Source organism: Mesocricetus auratus, unplaced genomic scaffold, assembly GCF_017639785.1.
Source record: "Mesocricetus auratus isolate SY011 unplaced genomic scaffold, BCM_Maur_2.0 Super-Scaffold_100009, whole genome shotgun sequence".
NCBI lineage: Eukaryota > Metazoa > Chordata > Mammalia > Rodentia > Cricetidae > Mesocricetus > Mesocricetus auratus.
In genome coordinates this window covers 58,338,526-58,347,654 of record NW_024429193.1, presented here as the reverse complement: position 1 = coordinate 58,347,654, position 9,129 = coordinate 58,338,526, and positions in this window count along the sequence as shown.

Genomic DNA, 9,129 nt, shown 5'->3' with positions numbered 1-9,129 from the left:
GAAATAGAATTGACTCTTTATTGGGTCTATCTCCTATAAGGCAGAGACTTCAGAAGAGACTATTTCAAAATTCAAAGCTATAGCATAGAATTAATCACCCAAGTTGTCTGGGCTTCCTTGTGGCAGGCACAGCAAGAAAGATGGCCAAACCTTGCTTCAGCATTGGAGGGTAATGAACAGAAGAGAAATTTGATTACCATGCTTTAGGGGAAGGCAGAGGTCTGTGGTCTCATGATGACCTTGGAAGTCCTGCATTTTGATAAGTGAAAGACAACATACTTAGTGTTCAGATGGGTTCTCTGAGCAGGGGTAGTGTCTTAGCTAAAGTGAGTTGCCATGGTCGTGGTGTCTCTTCATAGCCGTGGAACACAGACTACGACAGGTGGCTTTGGTTCTCTGAGGCAGAGATCTGTGGCCTTGCAGATGGGCCCAAGCTTAAACCTGTGTCATATAGAAGGGCATGACCTTCAGCCACTTCTCTGTGAAGTGAGAACAATACACGCTTGAAAGCTGGTTGGAGCATTATGCATGGCAAGCCAAGTACTTAGTGTGCACTCAACAAGCGGTAGCCACAGCATCAACACTGGCTGCCCTTGGCATTAATGTTGTTATTGCCAAACTATGAAAATTCACAATATGGGGGCACCAGTTTGGACTGTGGATACTTGGAATTCAGGGAGGTGACCTGAAACCCACCTCTCTTGCTTCTGGAGTTTTGCTCTGGTCCCCTTTGGGAGGGGAATGGGGATGTGCAAGGGGGAACTCCATGTTGGTTCTTCTTTTGCTCCTATTCATGCTACTTCCCCGCATCTGAGCAGGTGCGTGCTGCCCCAGAACACCCTTTCACCTTCCTGTTCTTCCGTTCTGTGTTTCTTTTCTTCAACTTTTCTTACTTCCCCTTTCTCCTTAAAACTCAAAGAGGATAGATGACTAAGGAACAATGCTATCTTCTTCAGTTAGCCTTTTCTTGAAACTGAAAAGGTGATTTCTTAATGCTAGCACTTAGAATTTGCCTAAGTACATCCATACCCATTCTACTATTTCTTATCTGCCTTGAATGACACCTATCATCCAGCTGGAGAGATGGCTCTATGGGTAAAGGGGCTTGCTGTCAAGTCTGAAGACCTGGGTTTGATCCCTAGGACCCATGTGGACTATTGAACATTGTCCTCTCTCTCTCTCTCTCTCTCTCTCTCTCTCTCTCTCTCTCTCTCTCTCTCTCTCTCTCTCACACACACACACACACACACACAAATCAATAAAATGTGGTAAGAATGTCTATTCTCGCTGGGGCAGTGGCGGTGGACACCTTTAATCCCAGCACTTGGGAGGCAGAGGTAAGAAGATGGCTGTGAGTTCGAGGCCAGCCTGGTCTACAGATTAGTAGTTCCAGGACAGCCAGTGACACACAGAGGAAACCATCTCAAAAAGCAGAAACAAACACAAAACAAACAAAACAAAAAAACAGCCACAAGAAAGACTGTCTGTCCTCCCAACCATTGTTTTCAGTAAATCTCACAAGTGGCAGTGGCAGCCATCGGAACACAGCAAGGATGGAGTCACTTCACAGAGCTGTGACTCATCTCAGAGCTCTTCTACACTCTGGCCACACCTTCCTAGACCCAGACATCGCTCCTAATGCGAGAAAAGCAGTCTCTGTCTTGCCACCGTTTGCTTTTTGGTTTCTGCTTCAATGTCCAGTAGCTGTTATGAGAGGGAACACACACACACACACACACACACACACACACACACACACACACACAGGCTTGAAGGAAACATGGTCATGCCAGGGAACTCAGCACGATGAGAGGAGTCACACCGTAGTGTTGCCAACAGAGCAAAATGATTAGAAGCAAAAGCAAGCTGATATCCAGGATATTCGAGTGCAAACACACCTCGCCCGTCAAAATCCAATTTCATATTCTACCCCATATTCACCAAAAACTACTGGTACCCATGGCTTTATCCAAAATCCCATTTGCATGTTTATAAACCCATTATCTTCAGCAGCAGGTACCCATCTGGGCCCAGCAATTACCACCCCTGTCTCTTTGCATACATTAGCAAACATACACACCACTGATTTGTACTTTCCTATAAAATTACTCTTTCCCTTTTTAATTAGGGTGTTTTCAGAGGCACCCCTATGGTTAAGGTTGTGTTCGCTTCCATTATAAATACCTGTTGCCAGCCAATAATTATCTCCTGATGAATTACTTACTCAGAAGGTGATTTTTAATGCTCGCTTTTATAAAAGGGATTCCCCTTCATTACTCCTGGTACCACCACTGTCATACTTCATTAATCATCTTGGAGTTCTGCATAGTATGAAGATGCCCCTTTTTATTTCAGAGGACGTAGACGTGGATCTGCACCTATATGGTACAATAATGTTTCAAATTCGAGGCTAAAACTATCGGAGAGCCTGAACTTCACTATTCCAGAGTTTCTTGGCTATTCGTGAAGGTAAAATGCAAGAATATGAGTAGAGACAATGGAATCATTTCTGTGAACAAATGCCATAACATTTCATAAAGATTTAGAGTTGCATAACCATTTTAGTGACTGAAGCACTGAGACTCATCCAATAATACTGTGGTTTGATAATTGCATAGTTGTAGGTTTCTGATGCTCTTGAATTGGGGAGCTGTCTTGGCACATACAGGCCAGCCATTTCTGTACATTTTTATTTTATATTTATTTATGAAATGTATGCACCTACTTAGGAAGCAAAGTGTAATATTTCTCAGTATAAAATATGTAAGAGAAGCTTTAAAGTCAAGTGGTGCTCCTGTGCTAACGTTAATTTTCCTCACCTCTTGAACAGCGCAGGATTCTATTTGTTTATTATATAGTACATGACTGTGCCGGAGAGGCGCTGTTAAAGCAGTGGTTCTCAACCTGTGAGTCTCGGCCATCAGAAAACACAGATATTTACATTACAATTCTTAACAGTGGCAAAATTACAGTTATGAAATAGCAATGAAATAATTTTATAGTTGGGGGCCATTACAACATGAGAAGTTGTATTAAAGGATCCCAGCATTAGGAGGGTTGAGAGCCACTGTCTTAAAAACATCTTCAAATTTCCTTTCTTTAATACTGACTGAAAAAGTATGTTTGTAAAATGAAAAAATACACCGAGACATTCAAGGTACAGTAGCTTATATTATTTATATGCTTCATTAAAGCAGGGCAGTTGGATCTATATTCATAGTGGGGTCTTATTGGCTGATTGGTCTGATTGACAACGAGTTTGAATCTTAGGGTTAATTCTTATCTCTTCAAACCTGTCATCTGTTTCGCTGAACTACACAGAACATTCAGAGGCGGAGTGTTTTGGTTCTGTTTTGTTTCATTTTTTGTGTGTGTGTGTGGGTTCGAGGCAGGGCTTCTCTGTATAGCTTTGGAGCCTGTCCTGAAACTAGATCTGTAGACCAGGTTGGCATTTAAGTTACAGAGATCCACCTGCCTCTGCTTCCAGAGTACTAGGGTCAAAGGTGTGGGCCACCACTGTCTGGCCTCATGTTTGTTTTTATTTTTTTAATAATTTATTTATTTTTCTTTTATGTGCATGGGTGTTTTGCCTGAATGCATATCTGTGTGAGGGTGCCAGATACCCTGGAACTGGAGTTACAGACAGTTACGATCTGCCATGTGGGTGCTGGGGATTGAACCCAGATCTTCTGGAAGAGCAGCTAGTACTCTTAACCTCTGAGCCATCTCTCTAGCCCTGGTGTTTGTTTTTAAGATGAGGTTTTGCCTCATAGCCCATGCCAAAATTGAGCTTTCCTTGAGCCTTGATCCTCCTTTGCCTCAGCCTTCTGAATGCTCAGATTACAGGCCCGGAGAAAGAGGTTCTTTACTGAGAACTTTGTTGAGGGGGAAAATCCATTTCTGGGCAGCTGCAAACCTGAAGAGATAAATAAAAGATAACCCCTGTCTGCAAACTGTTTTCAATTAGTTATGCCAGCTACCTTGGTCATATCATTCAGGATGAGGACTTGAAATACAAGTGGCCTTGAAATTAGTCTCAATGCTGTCTGTATTCGCAGGGCCCTGCAGTTTATCTCTGTTGTAGCTGTGGTGTTAGTCTGTGATCTCCATAGAGCAGGAGGGGGCTGCAGCCTGTTTGTATCTGTATTGCCTCAGAGTCAAGGACATGCTCTGCAGAGTGTAAGATCTCAAAATGGATTTAAAGTAGGAAAGTAACATACTTGGTTAGATTCTCCAGTTGTGGTAGGTAAGCTTGCTCTGTACCCAAACAACGGTGGCAAGAAGCTGGTGCCCTGTGTGTGCGACCCCTGCATTGAATAGCACCTTGCAAATGCTTACACTGTTGTACCCCGTGCGATGATACTGAAAAAGTAGTCAGGAACCAAGGGATTTTTGTCTTAGTTTTGTCGTTAATTACTTATTTAACCTTGGGCAAGATACCTTATCTTCTTCTTCTTTTCCATCTGTGAAATGGAGATAATAAAGACTTGTCTATTTCCCACAGCTGCTTTGAGGATTGAGAGAGACAATACACCTTAAAGTGCTTGGGGAAAGTATAAAGCACTTTGCAAATAGATGGCATTATTAGGGAAAACCTGACTTGTAATCCTTGCTTCTGCTAACATCTCGTTGCACATCCTTAGATTCCTGTGTTGGGTGGTGAGATATATAGGTCAGCTCAGGCTTGACCCCCATTGAGACTCTCCACTTCAGTGTCTGTAATATGTGGGTGATTCTGCCTGGAATTCTTCAAGACAGTTTCACGTCTGCTCTCAAATCATGTGGACACAAATTTTCCACTTCCTACATATTCACTTAAACATATAGGGGACACACGCATGCACACACATGCACATACACACACACACATTCACAAACTCACACCTGGGCTCTATGGCTTCTAGAGGAAAGAAAATGAATGTGTTTAGCTGGCGTGGTGGCAAATTTGTAACCCCAGCACTTGGAAGGCAGAGAAAGGCAGGAAAATCAGGAATTTGAAGTCTCCATCCTTGGTGACATAGCATGTTTAGGACTAGCCTGTCTCAGAAGAAAAACCCAGACCAAACCCAAATAAAACTTACGTCAAAACACAACAACCTCCCTATCATATATTATTGAGCACTTCTGTATATAAATGCCCCAGAGACTGGGCAAAGTAGACAAGTGAGATGGTCTGTGCCCTTGAGTGATTTATGACTTACTGATTCTGAGAGGAGAGACTGGAGAACAAACAAGCAGTCACTTCTGTTCACACTTTGGGAAGAAATTTCATGTGTAGGTATATCTGTCTATTTTTAGTTTTGAGTAAAACCAAAGCCGTTGGTAGGCCTTGTTCATATTTCCACACTAATGGACTACAAATTTTGACAGGGCTCTGGAGGCAGAGTGTGTTTTCAAATGGAAGTTTGTGGGATCCCATTTTTCTTTACAGCCGCGAAGCTCTGGATCACCAAGGCCGTGCAGCTGCTCTGACTGCCTACAGGACTCCCCCAAGGTGTCTCTGCCAATCTCTCCTATGAGGGGAATTTGCTTTGACCAGGAGCTGTGTCCTTGGGAGAAGAGTGATCTCCAGTGTAGTCGCGCTGCTCAGCATATTTGGGGCTGAGCTTTGCAGGCAGGTTTGGGTCTTTCACACTTCAGGCTCCACCTCAGGCTTTGGGACGCTAATGAAGCCACTCTGGCTTCTGATACACAGCCGGAAAACAGAAGCACACAGGAACATTTAGACTTCACCCAGAGAAGAGCCCAATGGCAAGAGAGCGAGGTGGCAGTGGCACCGTGAAGCAACCTGGCCACACCCCGCTCTCCCAAGGCAGACGACTGCTCTAACTCCTGAACACAGTGTCCCCTTCCAGCTATGCTGATTTCTTGCCTACTTATCTCTTCTATCAAACCTTTCTCTTCCTTTGCTGGCCTTTATCTGGGAATGGCGTCTTCCTGCCCCAAGGTATTGAGGTCATGGTTGATTCCTTGATGTTACTCTTGCTCTCTCATTATGCAGTTACTAATCCCAGAGACCCAGCCCACTGTTCTGCATTCCCAAAGCTCCTGCTTAGATCCTTGTCTCCCCAGTTCAGGCACAGACTCTGATCTCCCTTGTTTATCTGCTTTAACAGACACTGTCCTGTCCCTGGGACAAATGTAAACCTCTAAATGTGAGAAGTTCCTGATCACCCTATTGGTTGTTTCTTCATCTGACTGATCGTTTGATCCTTAGTTTATTTATTATTGCTTCTTGAAGCTTTCCCTGACTACTTCCAGGCTAAACTCATAGCACTCTTGACTGCATTATAATCTTTTTGACTTATTCCTTTTTATTCCTTCTTTCACTTATAATATTAGGCATTATTTATCTTACTGGACCATCTGCAGTAAGTTTAACATTCCAACAATTGGAAGAAGTCATATAATACTTTCTTCTTTTTTAATGCATTCACATTTCATGTGTGTGTGTGTGTGTGTGCTCATGCACGCATGAGCACATGTGCAAATGAGTGTGCATGTATCTGCTGGTATGCATATGTGTGTATGTGTACAGAGGCCAGAAGATAATCGTGGGTGTTCTTATCAGGAATGCCATCCACCTCTTTTGAGACAGGGTCTCTCATTGACCCAGAGCTCATCAATTATGCCACTGACTGGTTAGCAAGTTCCCGGGATCTTCCTGTCTCTTCGCTAATGCTGGGATTAGAAGCCCATGCCACCATGGTTGGTTTTGTTTTGTTTTAAAATTTAGTTTTTAATATATACATGGTGGGGATTGTGTATATATGTTTGGATAGCCATGAGACCAAAAGTATTAGATCCCCCTAGAACTGGAGTTTTATGATGGGTGAGTCACTTGGCATGGGTGCTGGGAACCAAACTCTGGTCATCAGGTAAAGCAGACTGTGCTCTTAACCATTAAGCCATTTCCCCCAACTTTTTCCCTTGTAAGGTAGGGGAGATCAAACCCATGTCCTTGTGCTTGTGAGGAAAGCGTTTTACCTGCTGAAGTGTATCCCCAGCTCTGGTATAAGGAAATATCTATTTTAATAATTGTCATAGTCACAGTCGTTTTTGGAGCTGCCATTTTCAGAGATCAGTACCTTTCTTTATTTTGTACATACTTTGGCTGTGACAAATCTGATCTTTGCAGGTCAATTTAAAATTTATATGCAGTAACCCACTATTTACTATCTTAGTGAGTAAAGTGGATAATTAGACTGGTAAAACTGTGCACAAACACATGAAAGTTAATGTTATTTTTTGAATATTGCACAAACAGAAATTGCAAAGTGTCTTTTACTAACTATGCTGTTTAAATTTAATTTAATGTGTATTGGTGCTTTGGTCTCTGCACATCATGTGTACGCCTGGTGCCCGTGGACACAGGAGAAGAAACTGCATCCTCTGGAACTGGAATTGCAGACAGTTGAGAACACTATGTGGGTGCTGGGAATTGAGCCCAAGTCTTCTGCAAGAGTGAGGAGCAAGTGCTCTTAACAGCTGAGCCCTCTCTCTAGCCCTCAATTATTCTATTTTTAAAAAGAGGTTCTAGGATCCCAACATGACTGTAGTAATAATAAATACTTGCTAATCTCTCCTGAAGTAATATGCATGTGTATATGAATGTATATATGTGGCACATGGTATGTGTGATGTATTATGTGTGTGTGTATGGTGTGTGTGACTGGTGTATATGCACTGTGTGTGTGTGTGTGTGTGTGTGTGTGTGTGTGTGTGTGTAGGCCAGAGGATATCAGTTATCCTGATCCATCACTCTCCACATTATTCCTTTGAGAAGGGGTTCTCTTACAGAACCTTGAACTAGGGTGCCAGCCAGTAAGCCCCAGAGATCCTCCTAACTCTATCCCCTTTAGCTGTTTCAGACATGCACATAGTCAAACCTGGCTTTTAATGTGTGTTGGGGATTTGAACTCAGGTCCCGCGAAACCATTTTCCCAGCCCTTGTAGTATTTTTTTTTCTTGTGTTTTTTTTTGCAGACAGGGTTTCTTTGTGTAACAGCCCTGGCTGACCTGGAACTCACTTTGTAGACCAGGCTGGCCTCAAACTCAAGGGGTCTGTCCACCTCCCAAGTTCTGCTCTATAGTACTTATTAAGACACAGTTTTAATGTTCATACTGACTTACACTTGCTGAGTGGTACTCTGCATTTTAGTTCACCATCTGCTATCTGGTAGACACTGGTGATGAAGGCTATGGTCCTTGGCCATAAAGACTTTCCAGTTGTAGTTAAGAAGACAGAAGTACAAATAGTTCTATGTGGCTCGCGCAATTCCATACAGCTGTTAATTTTATCTATTCTTCAAACCCATTTGTACCCAGACTGGATCATGTCCTGCCCTCCACCCTCACTCTGGAAATAACCACTTTTAGGGTAATACACAAACATCCATAAGAAACGAATAGCGTTGTTTTGAAATTTTTACATATAAGTGGTATTCTTAGAGTCTCCCTCTGCAATTTGTGTTTCATCATCATTTTGGTCTTAAGGTTGGCGTATATGAAGTTGGTGTTTTCAATTGTATTGCACTTCACTTATAATTATGCATTATTCATCTAGTCCCCAAAGGTGGGGCATTTAGGTTGCTCTCGATGCTCAGCTATTAATAGGTTACAGAGAGTATACCTGACTCTTCTTACCATTTTCTACACCTTTGACTCGCCTTTCGAGCTCCTGCGGTCAGGATACCTGTCCCATATATGCCTCCCCTAAATTCTCCTTGACCCCCTAGAGTAGATGACTCCAGTGTCCCAAGCACTTTGCTACACGAAGTTCACTAAATGAATTAAGGACGGATAGACGGATGGATGGACAGACAGTTGGACGAACTAACGGCTCTGTGCATCTCAAGGAATGTCTTAAGAGGATTTTGGCGCCTTTGCCCCCTGCCCGTCTTTAACATCCCTGTTTCTGCTCTCCCTCATTCCTCTGACCAGCCAAGGCGTGTGAAGGTGTATGGAGCATGATGTCTGCCTCTCCCTACAAGTTCAGGATCCCGGCAAACACCAGCGTCTGATGTGGGGCGCTTCGGCCACCCCCTTCTCGGAGCTCAGCCGGGCGGGCCAGGAGGGCCCGGTGCTGTGTGCTGCTCGCGCAGATCCCTCCGCACGCAGCCGGCCGGC